The sequence below is a fragment of the Patagioenas fasciata genome, chromosome 4 (assembly GCF_037038585.1).
Source record: "Patagioenas fasciata isolate bPatFas1 chromosome 4, bPatFas1.hap1, whole genome shotgun sequence".
In the NCBI taxonomy this organism is placed as follows: Eukaryota; Metazoa; Chordata; class Aves; order Columbiformes; family Columbidae; genus Patagioenas; species Patagioenas fasciata.
This window is the reverse complement of record NC_092523.1, coordinates 12231554-12243495: the sequence shown is the minus strand read 5'-3', so window position 1 is coordinate 12243495 and position 11942 is coordinate 12231554. Positions and strand designations below refer to the sequence as shown.

General features: G+C 38.4%; 1 protein-coding gene across 2 annotated transcripts in view; it reads left to right on the top strand.

Annotated features, from left to right (window-relative positions):
• The first annotated feature begins 8913 nt into the window (after positions 1–8913).
• Positions 8914–11942, top strand: part of SH3TC1 (SH3 domain and tetratricopeptide repeats 1) — a 29818-nt gene continuing 26789 nt past the window's right edge. For both annotated transcript variants that reach the window (XM_065836915.2, XM_071808537.1), the window contains exon 1: positions 8914–9015. The gene's annotated coding sequence lies outside the window, so the exon portion shown is untranslated. The remainder of the gene's footprint in view (positions 9016–11942) is intronic.

The window sequence follows — 11942 nt, the reverse complement described above, 5'->3', positions numbered from 1 at the left end:
ATTATATCTTCTGAAAGACAAAAAGTAATCTTACAATTTACAGTAATTTATTTTGAAGTGCTTATGTTTTAAATGACAAATTATCCCTCAAACGTGTTCCGTAATTTTCCAGAAATGTCATTTTCCTATCACTTCAAAACCAGGAGTTCTTTTGTATCACAGAAGACTACTAGCCTGGCACAACATGCCATCATGATCCTCTTTTGCTTTTTAGTGATTCTCTTTTGTGTGAAGAAACCTCCCTAAAAATCTGTATGTTAAAAATATTTTACTTTTTTATTTTTTAAATCAAATGTCTCTCAGGAATTCAGGGCTGGATTTTGCGTGGGTTACAGTCCTGTAACTAGACCTGAAGTAGTCCACTTTTATATCTAATCCCAGATCTAAGTTATTACCTTTTTGGCATTAAATTACTAGTTCTGGGACAGTTGCCCAAGTAAGCCATGCTTGAGTTTGTAACCTGTTTGTGCTTGTGACAGTAGTTACCTCCCTATCACCTTTCTGTGATTGTCAGATTGGTGTTGACACTGATAGTAAATAAAATATGAATCAAGTCCGAAGATTCAGCAGAATAACAGGCCGGGATCTTAAAATGAAATTCTGGGTATAAAAATAAATTGCCAACTATTCACTGAGCCAGAAGTACACATGTTTATAAATAATGAATTACCGTGAAGCAGCTGTAATGAAATAATAACGTAGCACTATATTGAGATGTCTGCATCGCATTATCAAGATGTCTGTAACAACTTTTTGCAAAGCTCCTCTTGCACCATAGGCAGAATGTAAATATTACATCAGCAGTTATAACTTAGACATCAATTACCCGTTACAAACCTAAATGCATTATGAGCAGTAGGTCAAATAAAACTCCCAGGCAAACTTTGGAAACAGAAAGAATGAAACAACATCAAAGTGAACAATGGCTGAGGATGAAAGAAACCCTTGTTACAGTGAGACAATCAAAGACTGTTCTCTCATGTCAGCAGTCAGCTTTTGGAAAGTTGGTCTGAAGAAATAAATTTTAATATCACAGACTGCTGCATATGACAGGAAGTCTAAGAGGAAATGATTAGCATCAATATGTAATTTATACACAAGAAGGATCAGCGCCCAGGTTACAGCAATGAAATGTGCATCAATACAAATGCAAAGGATGGTTTGGGGAAGAGCCAAGACAAAGCATGAATAATATAAAAGTCACTACACTTCCAAAAACATTGGCAAAAAAAAGGTAAATTTAATTTGAGAGTGGCAGATGAAGCTTGCAAGGATTTCAGTGCAATGTTACACAGTTTGTGCAGCCAGTGATATCACTACTCCCGACTGTAAACATGTAAATAATGTTGTGCTTTCTGTAGTAAACAAGTGAGAACTACAATACTGTCCCCTTCTGTGCCTGTTGCAGAGTGGTTAACACTTATTAAGCGTATTGTGATCTCTTGCAAATGTGACTCCTTGGAAGATTGCTCTTTATGTGAAGCCACAGCTTCTCCCCTCAAGTACATGATATTATGATCTGTTGACCCTGAGTCAATTTAACTCTGTTTTTGCAGTACAGGCTGGTGTATGCTGATTTCCTCTTGCTCATCCTACATTGCATCTCTAACACTGTTCTTATGTAAAATATATATATATATATATATATATATATAATATACAGTCTCATGCTAGTAGCATTTAGACTCTTACTGAGTGATAAAATTCTCACATAGCACCATCTGGAAGTAAGGCTTTGCCTGGTAAGATGCATGACAGTTTAGAGCAGCTTTCAACACGCTCTGCCAGGGAACACACCTGGGCTTGCAAACATCAGTCCCTGGGCAAATGCAGCTGTGACCGAAGGCTCCTGTGTTTCCCCAGCTGCAACAAAGCTGCTTTGTACTGTAAGCATTGCTTTCCAGGCTCTATGATACAAGGTGAACGTCCCAGACTGTATATAGTGGCTTGGGCCAAGCCTATAGATAACTGAAGTGTTTTAGGTGAGGTTTGTGGGTAGCATATGCACAGATGTCAACTAGAAAATAAGGAGGAATAGAAACATAATTTTTTTTCCAAACATGGGAAAAATAGAAAAAAAATATTACTGGATATAATGAACACAATTACTGTGCATTTAATGGAGGGAGCCCAGAATGTATTTATGTTGTATTTTTTCTTTTAGTTGCATAGCATGCCCCTAGACATTCACAACTTACCATCATTATTGTCTGTGCTGGCAAGTAGAAGTATATTTCACTTAATCAAAAGTCCATAAATGGAATTGCAAGATGGCTCAAAGGCCAACATTTAAATTGGAAGCATCTAGAGTTCTGACAATTTTCAGATCCATATTGGCAAAAGCTCCACTGTGCCTCAGATCTTCTCTATTAAATAGAAAATCTTGCCTCATGTTTCTCAAGACTGTTGATTACACTATATCTTTTAAGGACTTTATTCTTCTAAGAAATATTGCGTCAAGCATGCCAAGACTGGATGCTGACAAAGCAGAAAATGTTGTGCTAGTTATGTTTATTACCATCTCTTTGTATACTTAGCTGTGGTGTCTGCAGACAAGTGGTCTAAAAAGATACATGTAAGAGGAAAAATGTTACCAGAAGCTGTAATTTTGATCTACAGATAAAGCTGCAAAAAAAATGGACACCACTTTGCACATGTGAGTCCTTCTTCAGGTCTCAACTAGAGGGCAGCAGTAATTTGGAAAAATCCCAGTCGCTTTGTTGGTTTTACACAGATGCAGATTTCTGCAATTGAAGTCAAAATTATCAAGATAGCATTTTCTATACTGTAGACATTTTGGTAGCTGGAGATGTTAATCCCAAACTATAGGAAGACAGTATTTTGGGCTCCCTTGATCAAAGGGAAAACTCTCGCATGGCAATCCTACCACTAACACTCATTCAATTGTACACAAGAGCTACTGATACTGAATTGTGTTGTACCTTGTGTACACATACGCAGGCACATAGCAAGAAGAGCCAGAGGCCACGGATGCATTTGCAAAGAGCAAGTTTTATTTTAGTTACGTCTCTACTGGGGGATCACCGAAGTCACACCTAAGCTCCCAGGCAGAGGTGACACAGGTGGGGACGCAGGCGCTGGTCAGTTCAGCCCTGCTGGAAGATCACTGGGCCTGCTGAGCTCTCCTGTATTTCAAGGCTTCAGGCAGGCGCAGCCTCCCGCTCTTTCTCACAACAAAGCAGAAATCTCAGACACAGTGATAAGGTGCCCAGAGTTTCTCCCAGGCCTGTGTTATCTAACACAGAGGTTCTACTCATCAAGCACACAAGGTCAGTAAGACAATTAGTGTGATGTGTGTGCTTTTTCTACAGACAGGTACAAGTCACTTGAGCGTATTTACATTTAACTAACCTCCTTGCCAAATCTTCCGCTATATCCCCATAGATACCTCATGAATGTCATGAAGATTATTGCATGATAAATCACGGCTCTACAATCTTTTCTAGCCTGGTGGCTATCTATCATTTTGGGTCCTCCAGGTATTCCTTCAGGCATGTTCTTCAACAGAGCATCAGAAGAGGCAAAAGTGAGACTTTCTTTCCACTGAACCCATATCGAAATCTCTTTTCCTCCACTTTGGATGCTTAAGTAACTCAAAATATATTTCCTCAATACCAAAAATAGCTCAGAAGATATCCCATGTATATTCAAACTCCCATAAATAAAGCTCCCTTGCCCTGCATTTTCTAGCACTAAGAACAATGACCAAGCAGATGGGTAAAATTTCAGTACTGCAAAATCAGTGTTTCAGTATACAGCTAAGGACTGTCAATGCTTTTCTGCTGAAAGTCTTTTTATCCATCCCCCCAGAAAAGAGCATGCACATTTATATAGAAATATAAAACTCTGTTTCAAATAGCATACATTTATGCAAATCCTTAGAAGTGACAAGGAATTGAAGCAAAGCTAAATATTCATTGCTGCTTCTTTTCTCCCTTCTTTTTTTTTAAATTGTGAAGCCATGGCTTTCTACTCCAGTCCACACATTAATCAGTTTCAGATATACTGACATAGTTTTCTCTGGTTTAAAAGCTTCTATGAAAACTGTGACAGAGATCTTACTCATGAAAAAACCTTGATTAGTGCCCTTTTCTGAATGTCTAATGAGGAAAACAAGAGATTTCTCAGAAGGAAAAGAGATAACAAATTAATTTGAACAACAAAATATATAATCTCAAATAACATCTCATTACGTAAGCACTTCCTGGCTAGCTATAAGAAAGTTACAAATCTTTTCTTAAGAATAAACTCTTATTTCTATCTGCAGTCTTCAAGCAGCTGGAAACAGTTAACCTTCAATGAAAAATCAGTTCACCTGATTATAAAAGGAAGAACCCGTTTTCTTTTAAATCATCTGCAATGCTATAAAAGGTAGGTTTTTAGTCTAAGAAGAGTAAAAAGTAATTTATTTTTTAAAAAGTGGGGGTTCTATGGGAGTTTAAGTATAAACTGAATTGTGTGTAGACTTTTTTTTTCTCTTTTAATAGTTGGAAGTTTGTACAAAACCAGTATTGTTGCTTCCACATCAACATGTGTTACCTACATTTTTAAGGCTTTTTCAAATGTTTTATAGGTCTTGTTTACCCTGTGGTTTGTTAATCCCAGTAGATATCAGAAGATATAAGGAAATCATATTCAAGTTCAACTTGAAAAAAATAAATATAGAGGAAGCTCATTTGCTATATTGGAGTTTGTGAATACGATCTCTCCAAATGTTTTTTGTTTGGGGTCATGGAGAAGGAAAAGCTTTCTGTTCCACGTGCAACACAAAAGCTTCAGCCTAATTAAAGGAGGTTGTTATCCCTGTGGGGCAGAAAATAAGTCCTGGTGACTCAGAGAGTAAAGGAAGGTGATGATTAATCTTTTAAGTGGTAAGTGCTAATTATCAATTTTTATTCTGAGCTGATGAAACTGTTTTAGAAGGTTTCTCTTTCTCTAATACATGGAGGCCTATGGTCCATGTCATGGCCGAGACAGAGCAAGGAATCCTATCACAGCGTTTTTGCCTGCTGGGGTTTGGATATGAGCCCAAATCATTTCCTTGGTATGAACTTGTTGGGGTTTTGGTCCATGGTCAAAAATATCCTGAAGTGAGTAACAGTGGCTCTTGGGAGCTGCTAAACTTAGGAGAAAGCTTTGTCAGGTGTGCATCATGTTATGGCTTGTGCTGAGGAATAACAAGCTCAGTAACATCTATTATTAACATTTGGTAATTGTAAGTAAACTTGGCTATTATTTAGCAAGCTGGGTAAATAGCTTAGGAACAGTTTAAACAGTGTAACAGCTGGATGTTTTGACTCAGCATTTTCCTGCAGACTGCAAGGCGACAGCATTTCCGTACAGATGGATAGCAGTATATTTTTCTTTTCATGTTTTCTGTTTTTCCTTTCCGAACCAGGCTGTGGAGTTGGGGTGATGTTTTTTTCAAGACTTGGAGGAAGTAAAGCTATCTGGGTTCCAACTGGGGGGATGGAAAGATGATCAGACTCCGTGAAAGAAGACTTCAGCTCTTTAGCTAACTCTATATGCAGTTACTGTGGAGAGATAACATGCTAATCAAAAGGAAACATGTGGCTAAACCTTTTTTTGTGTAAGTTTTGTGTACCCATAGTGTGAGAATGATAACACAACTAATATCCATGCATGCTGCTAATCCTGCTAAAATTAACACATTTGGGTAAGTTTGCTAAGTAAAAGGTCACTTCTGTAAGTTCACAACTTGAACTGAGTAGATTTCGCATCCAGTGGCTCAACTGATATTTCACTGTGAATTTAGCAGTTCAGATTTCATAACTTTATGTATGTATATTTTTAGATTGAATACACCTCAGTCACTGGATGAAACAGGAACCCATAAAGACTCACGTAGCTAAGAAAGCAGTATCTTCTGTAATGTCAAGCTTGTCATGAGAGCTGTAAATAGTGAAGAATGCTAATTTGAGCAAAACATTAGTAGCAGAGGATCTTTTTATAATAGTGCTCAACAAAGGGAAATAAGCTTTGTGACACTTGCTGGACTTGAGATGAAAGAGATCAGACAGGGATATAAGAAAGCAGGTAGGAAGACCCTTTCCTGTGTAAATCTGATACTTGCTAATGGTTATCAGTAAATAGCCAAACGAGTTACATTTCGATGTGATTACGTGTTAAAGTTAGTCCCTTTGGCAGTAGACTATTCTTTCATGGGTATGCCCCCAGCTGTGATGGAATAATAGTTATATTGGAAGATGCAACTTGGCCTTAGTATTAAAATGTGTTGGTTTTCCTAACACAAGCTGCTGTAGTGAGAAGCGGTCAGGCAAACAGGCAGCTGCAGAAGGGCAGACAAACAGGATGATGAAAAGCAACGCCAGAGAGAGACAATTGGAGGAAGTGTCTTGTTTCAACACTTAATGTCCTCCTCAGCCTCCTGGCAGCTTCTTTTTAATAATCCCAAAAAGATCAGGGACAACCAAACATAAACACGGTCACCAGGTCTTCATGTAATTTTAATAGTTAAGGAATTAGTATTATCAATCCTATTTTTTAGCATAGGAAAGCTAAACAGATAGCACAATTTCTAGTGATTAAAATGTAGTATAAAGGATATAATTACTAATACAGAAGTCACTCTGTGCTGCTTTTGTGTTTTGCCTGTTTGTTACAATATACTGGTCTCTGGAGTTATTTCATGGGAGCAGCCATTCACATTTTCACTAGTTATTAATTTACATTTCTGTAATGCAGGTTGGTACTGTTTTAATAAGACAATAGGAAGGTCAGGGCCTACTTATGATGTCATTATCCTGAAACTGAAAACTTTGTTTTCTTTGTTTCCACTTAAACTAAACATCTTTAGACACCCCCAAGAATCAAAGTACCATGCATGATGTCATGAAGTACACTTTGGAGTAAAATCATAGAGGATAGCTGAAGAAGCAGATATTGAAAAGGGGTTAAGGAGCTTGGAGTTCAGTTGGCACTACTTTGTCACTTGCTTCATTAATTAAGTTCCTTCTGTAAAATAAAAATTGTGGGCTTGGGGTTTTTTTGTTTTGTGTTGTTTTTGGTGTTTTGTTTTGTTTTGGTATATATTTTTGAGGACACGCTGCTCAGTGTCAGATTCTGCAATGACTGGGCCATAACAAGAGATGTTAGAAGATTGGTATTCATTTGGAAGCATATAAAACATATAGGGTTAGATGATGGAGGGGCTTGGTGTGTTTGTGTGTGTTTTTGGCTGGGGTTTTTTTATTTTTTTATTTTTACTACCTTGAGTACATATAAAAGAGGTGGTAGAAATAGAAGTGAAGAATTGTGGTTATAAAATGTAACCAAATATCATCCTTAAACATACAAATGAAATAAATGAGGTGAAAAGATTTAGACACTTATGAAACTCATGTCACCACTTTACAAACTGATTAATTTTCTGTAAGTGTTGTATTTTGTGATATGGCCATAGCTGCTGCATAAATTAATTAAACCTGAAGCAGCATGCTTTGTATACTGCATTATAGTGCAATATCAAATTAATTCCAGTGGGAGAGAAGCCCTGTGGGATGATTAGTTGGTTGTTACTTATACAATTACTTGAATACCTTCCAACTTCATAATTTCTGGAAAGATGGAGAGTTCCCAAGCGTACTGCTGGAACAGATTGGCAGATCTGTGTGAAGCAGAATTTATTATTCATGTTAACATGGTGTGACAGGATGCAGTGAGGTAAATTAGTATGATTTGTAATTAATACCTAGCTTATAAAGCCTAAAAGCAACCTAAGTGCATGTTCTTTGAAACAGGTTAGTGGGAGCTATAACTAAGGTCTTAAAGGCATCTGAATGGTCACTTTTTCTACTTGCCCTGGCAAGATCTATGGGAGGGCAGCAGTGCTGTGTGGGACAACCTGTCACCACAAACCATGTTCTCCAGGTGCTGCCCAGTCCCACAAGCTCTGGCTGTTTGTGTCTCAGGACAACACCCCCCCAACCATCACAAATACACAACTGGGCAGTGGGGATTTTTCTGAATAGATTTTATCTGAGATAACAGATGTATGGTTGTTGGCCAGACACTGAATATTTGTCACATAGTGCTTGCTGCAATGCAGCAATGGCATGCAGGATACTTAGTGCTTACTTATAAGATGCGTAACATTGCTGCAACTTTCTGTATATGACATTTTCAACATGTTAGGAAGGAAGAGAATGTAAAAAACACTCAAAGTGTGGGGGCAAAAAGCAGATTTGAATTAGGATGGATTATTTTCAGTTTCTCTCATCTTGCTTTTGTGGGTCATTTACGATGTGGCATCTGGATTAGTGATGAAGTCTTGTGATACAGAAGATAAGCCCTGCAGGTACTCCACAACAGGCTTGCTTAACTCCCAAACTGATATTTAATACTGCATGGCTGCATAGTGCATGATAGATCTGCCAAGCTCTGCACTTCTGCAACTTACATCCAAGCATATTGGAGCGAATACACCATTAAACAATTCTTCTTCAGGCTTTTTGTAGCTGGAATGATAGGAAGAAATCTAATTCTATGATCAAAAGCAAAAGGGAAGCAAAGCGTGGTACTCCATCTAAAGGACAATTTGTTACTTTGAACAATGCTCACTTAGCACAATGGCCTGGATGTGTCCCATGGAGCCTTTTAGCCACTAAAGCAAGATGCCAACATGAATTATTGCTTTGAAAAGCAGGAGTGTGTGAATGAACCTGCCAGCACACTTGATACATTTATGCTTTGCATAATGAACTTTAATGGCTTAACTCTATGCTCATGGAGGTTTATTTAACAACAAAAAAAAAAGTTTTTGAATTAACAGTATTGGTTAATAGACAACTTTCTGTACTTGCCACATCCCAGCCAGGCTGTGCAATCAACAGGAAAGATAAAAAGGTCAAACAGGAAGAGCTGTGCTGGACTCAGTTTGAGCAGAGCTGAGGAAGGCACAATCTGTCTGCTCTGCACCAGCACATTATAGCAAACCAGACTTGGAAACGGAAGGTAGGAGAAACTCCTGTGCTCTGTATCTCTGTGTTCGTCTTTCACTCTATTTTAGGTCTGGTATTTGACTGTAGGTTTATCGTCAACATATAAGAATTACAGCCAGTTAAACAGGGGTAATTTCAGTTGTGTTCAATGCTTTGGTGTGCCAATAATGAAATGACTGGAAAATATCTGTAAACATGATCTGCTGCGGCTATGAGAACATGCTGGGAGTTCCTGTGCTGTGCTCTGGTCTCTCTTCTAGGTGCTGTTGTGTGAGCTGAGCTGCTGTTTAGTAACAAACATTCCTCATATTTTATTCCTCTGCATTACCTGTCACAGGCCAAACTCTGTCAAATCTAGCACTCAAAATGAAGTATTGAGATTCACAGATGCCTTTTATAGTTTTTTAACAGTGAACTGATTTATTATTTTTTTTAAAGCACCTCTAAAGTTTAAGCTTATTTTTAATTAGCTATGAAATTGTGGATTTTTATCTACAATTTTCTGTATCTAAAGTTGGAGTTTTGGATTTATGGTGCTTTCAGAGCCAGATTGAGGGTGGAAAGTATATTTTGGTGCTACTGAGGTGTAAAAAAAAATAATCATAAGAGAGGGTTATAACTTCTAAAGGAATCTATTGCATCTCTGAAGCTTGTTAGGGCTTTTTTGTTTGTAGACCAACCGTGAACAATGATACTGCTTGCAACATAGTTTACCAAGAATTGCTAACTAACATAAAATTACTTCAGTGATAAAGGAGTCAGTCTTCCATTTTTTGGAGAGTACTCAGATTCCTAAGTCTGTTTACCCTGATAACAGATTTGCTTTACTTTTCTGTGTAATACATAGCAGCACTGGAGGAAAAGTGTTAAGTGTTGCCTATGCAGTACATAAAATGGATTTTTTTTTTTTTTTTTTTTAATTCATGTCTGTGACTGAATTTCATAGATGTCAAGGCTGTGTTTTACTCTCTCTGAGGACAAAGTTTATAATTATCTTTGCTGTAACATGTTTGCAGACTAATACAGAAGATGTGACCCAAATGTGAATTGAGTCTGTGGAGAAGGAATAATAAAATAACTAGTATCAGTTTGGGAAGATGACTTAGATTAACTTCTGGCAGTATAGTTGCAAGACTGAGGTGGGATGTACAAGTGATGGAGCAGAGCAGAAGATCAAGGGCCTGGACACAGTCAAATGTCCTATAAATAAAGGCAGTGAAGTCTTCACTAGCTGTCTTGTTTGGTTTGGAGCCCTGGAAGAACACAACACACTGCATTAAATGAATAAAAATTTTGGGGCTACTAGAGGTCTGTCCTGGGTACAACAGTAGTGATTAGAAGAGTGTGGAGACTTTAGATTTAGAGTTGCTCCTGCTTCCACAGGGGCTCAGATGAGACGAGGAGAGAAGTACATGGTAGCTGGTGCTTTTTGGAACCTTGAACCATCCAGGTTTTCAGTATGTGTGGGGTAAATTTCAGAATCACAGAATGTTAGGGATTGGAAGGGACCTCAAAAGATCATCCAGTCCAATCCCCCTGCTGGAGCAGCAACACTGAGATGAGGTTACACAGGAAGGCATCCAGGCAGGTTTGAATGTCTGCAGAGAAGGAGACTCCACAACCTCCCTGGGCAGCCTGTTCCCAGTGTCTGTCACCCTCACTGTAAAGACGTTTCTAATTCAACTTCACATTCACCTCTGGACTCTTTGGCTATTTCTCCAGCACTATAGCACTCCTGTATAACTGCAAATAATCTGTGTCTTCATTTCCATCTCTGTAAAACTAAAATAATTATAGTTGCCATTGGAAACTCAAAGCTAGTCATTAGTAAGTTGCCCTGAGCCTCTGAGAGGGAAGATGAATGAAAGAAATACTGTATTGCATGCAGGTCTAGGGCAACTAGTTCATATAGAACCCATTTCTATATAATGGGTCATATTCTCAGAAACACACCTTTAAAGACAGAGACAGAACCTCTTCAGTGGATGCTGTGTTTTTTTTCCTTCAACCCCCTCCAATGGGAAGGAGTTCGTGGTGAAGAAATGTTTCGGTCATCTACAACCCCTCCCAAAACAACAACAAAAGGTGGGGAGTCAGGGGGGAGGTTGGTGGGAACCAACCTGGATAGCTGAGGAAATGGAAAATGTCAAACTATGTGATTTTTTTTTTGTTTTTTTTTTTTTTTCTTCTTGTTAGCTGTGTTTTGGAAACAGATACAAGCATTCCATGAAAAGGAAGCAGCAACAGAGTGCAAAGCGTGATAATGGAAATATTCTATTTAATTTCCAGCAGGAAAAACATATATTTCCACCTCATGTTCACCAGCTGTTGAATACAGCCTGCAATGCCCTGTGAGAAGGCAAGGGGAAGTTTGAGTGACTTTCTGAGCCTTATAAGCCTGGACAGGTGCTACCAAGGGCTCTGTATGGGGCAGTGTGTCCAGTGAGCTCAGATCACAGGGAAGGATGACACCAGTGAACCCACTAGCACTTCTGTAGGTGTGTTGAGCTGGCCAGCAGCTGCCTCTCCCTCCTTGCTGCTCACCCCCTGTGAGTGCCTGTCCTAGAAAGCGAGGGGAATCCCACCTCTTGCCCAGTGGCTTTGGAACAGAGGTTGGCTCTTGGTTTGGAAAAATGGGAAGATGATTATGTTTTATGGCCCATGTTCTGCAATAAATATGAACTTGTTGGTCAAGCCTCAAAGAGCATGAGACAAAATCATTTTGTCTAAATTATAAGTAAAATGCTTTGTCAGTGAACATAACTAGTTCTTACAATCTACATTTAGAGAAGGCAAACTTCTTTTAGAAGATGAGTGTTAGATCTTGAATCCATTTCTTCATCTTGTATATGTTGCTGTCAAATGGCTATTTGCTAGTGAGTATAATGGTAAGTTAATATTACAAGATTCTGAAAAATCTCTAATGATAAGAGTGACCCA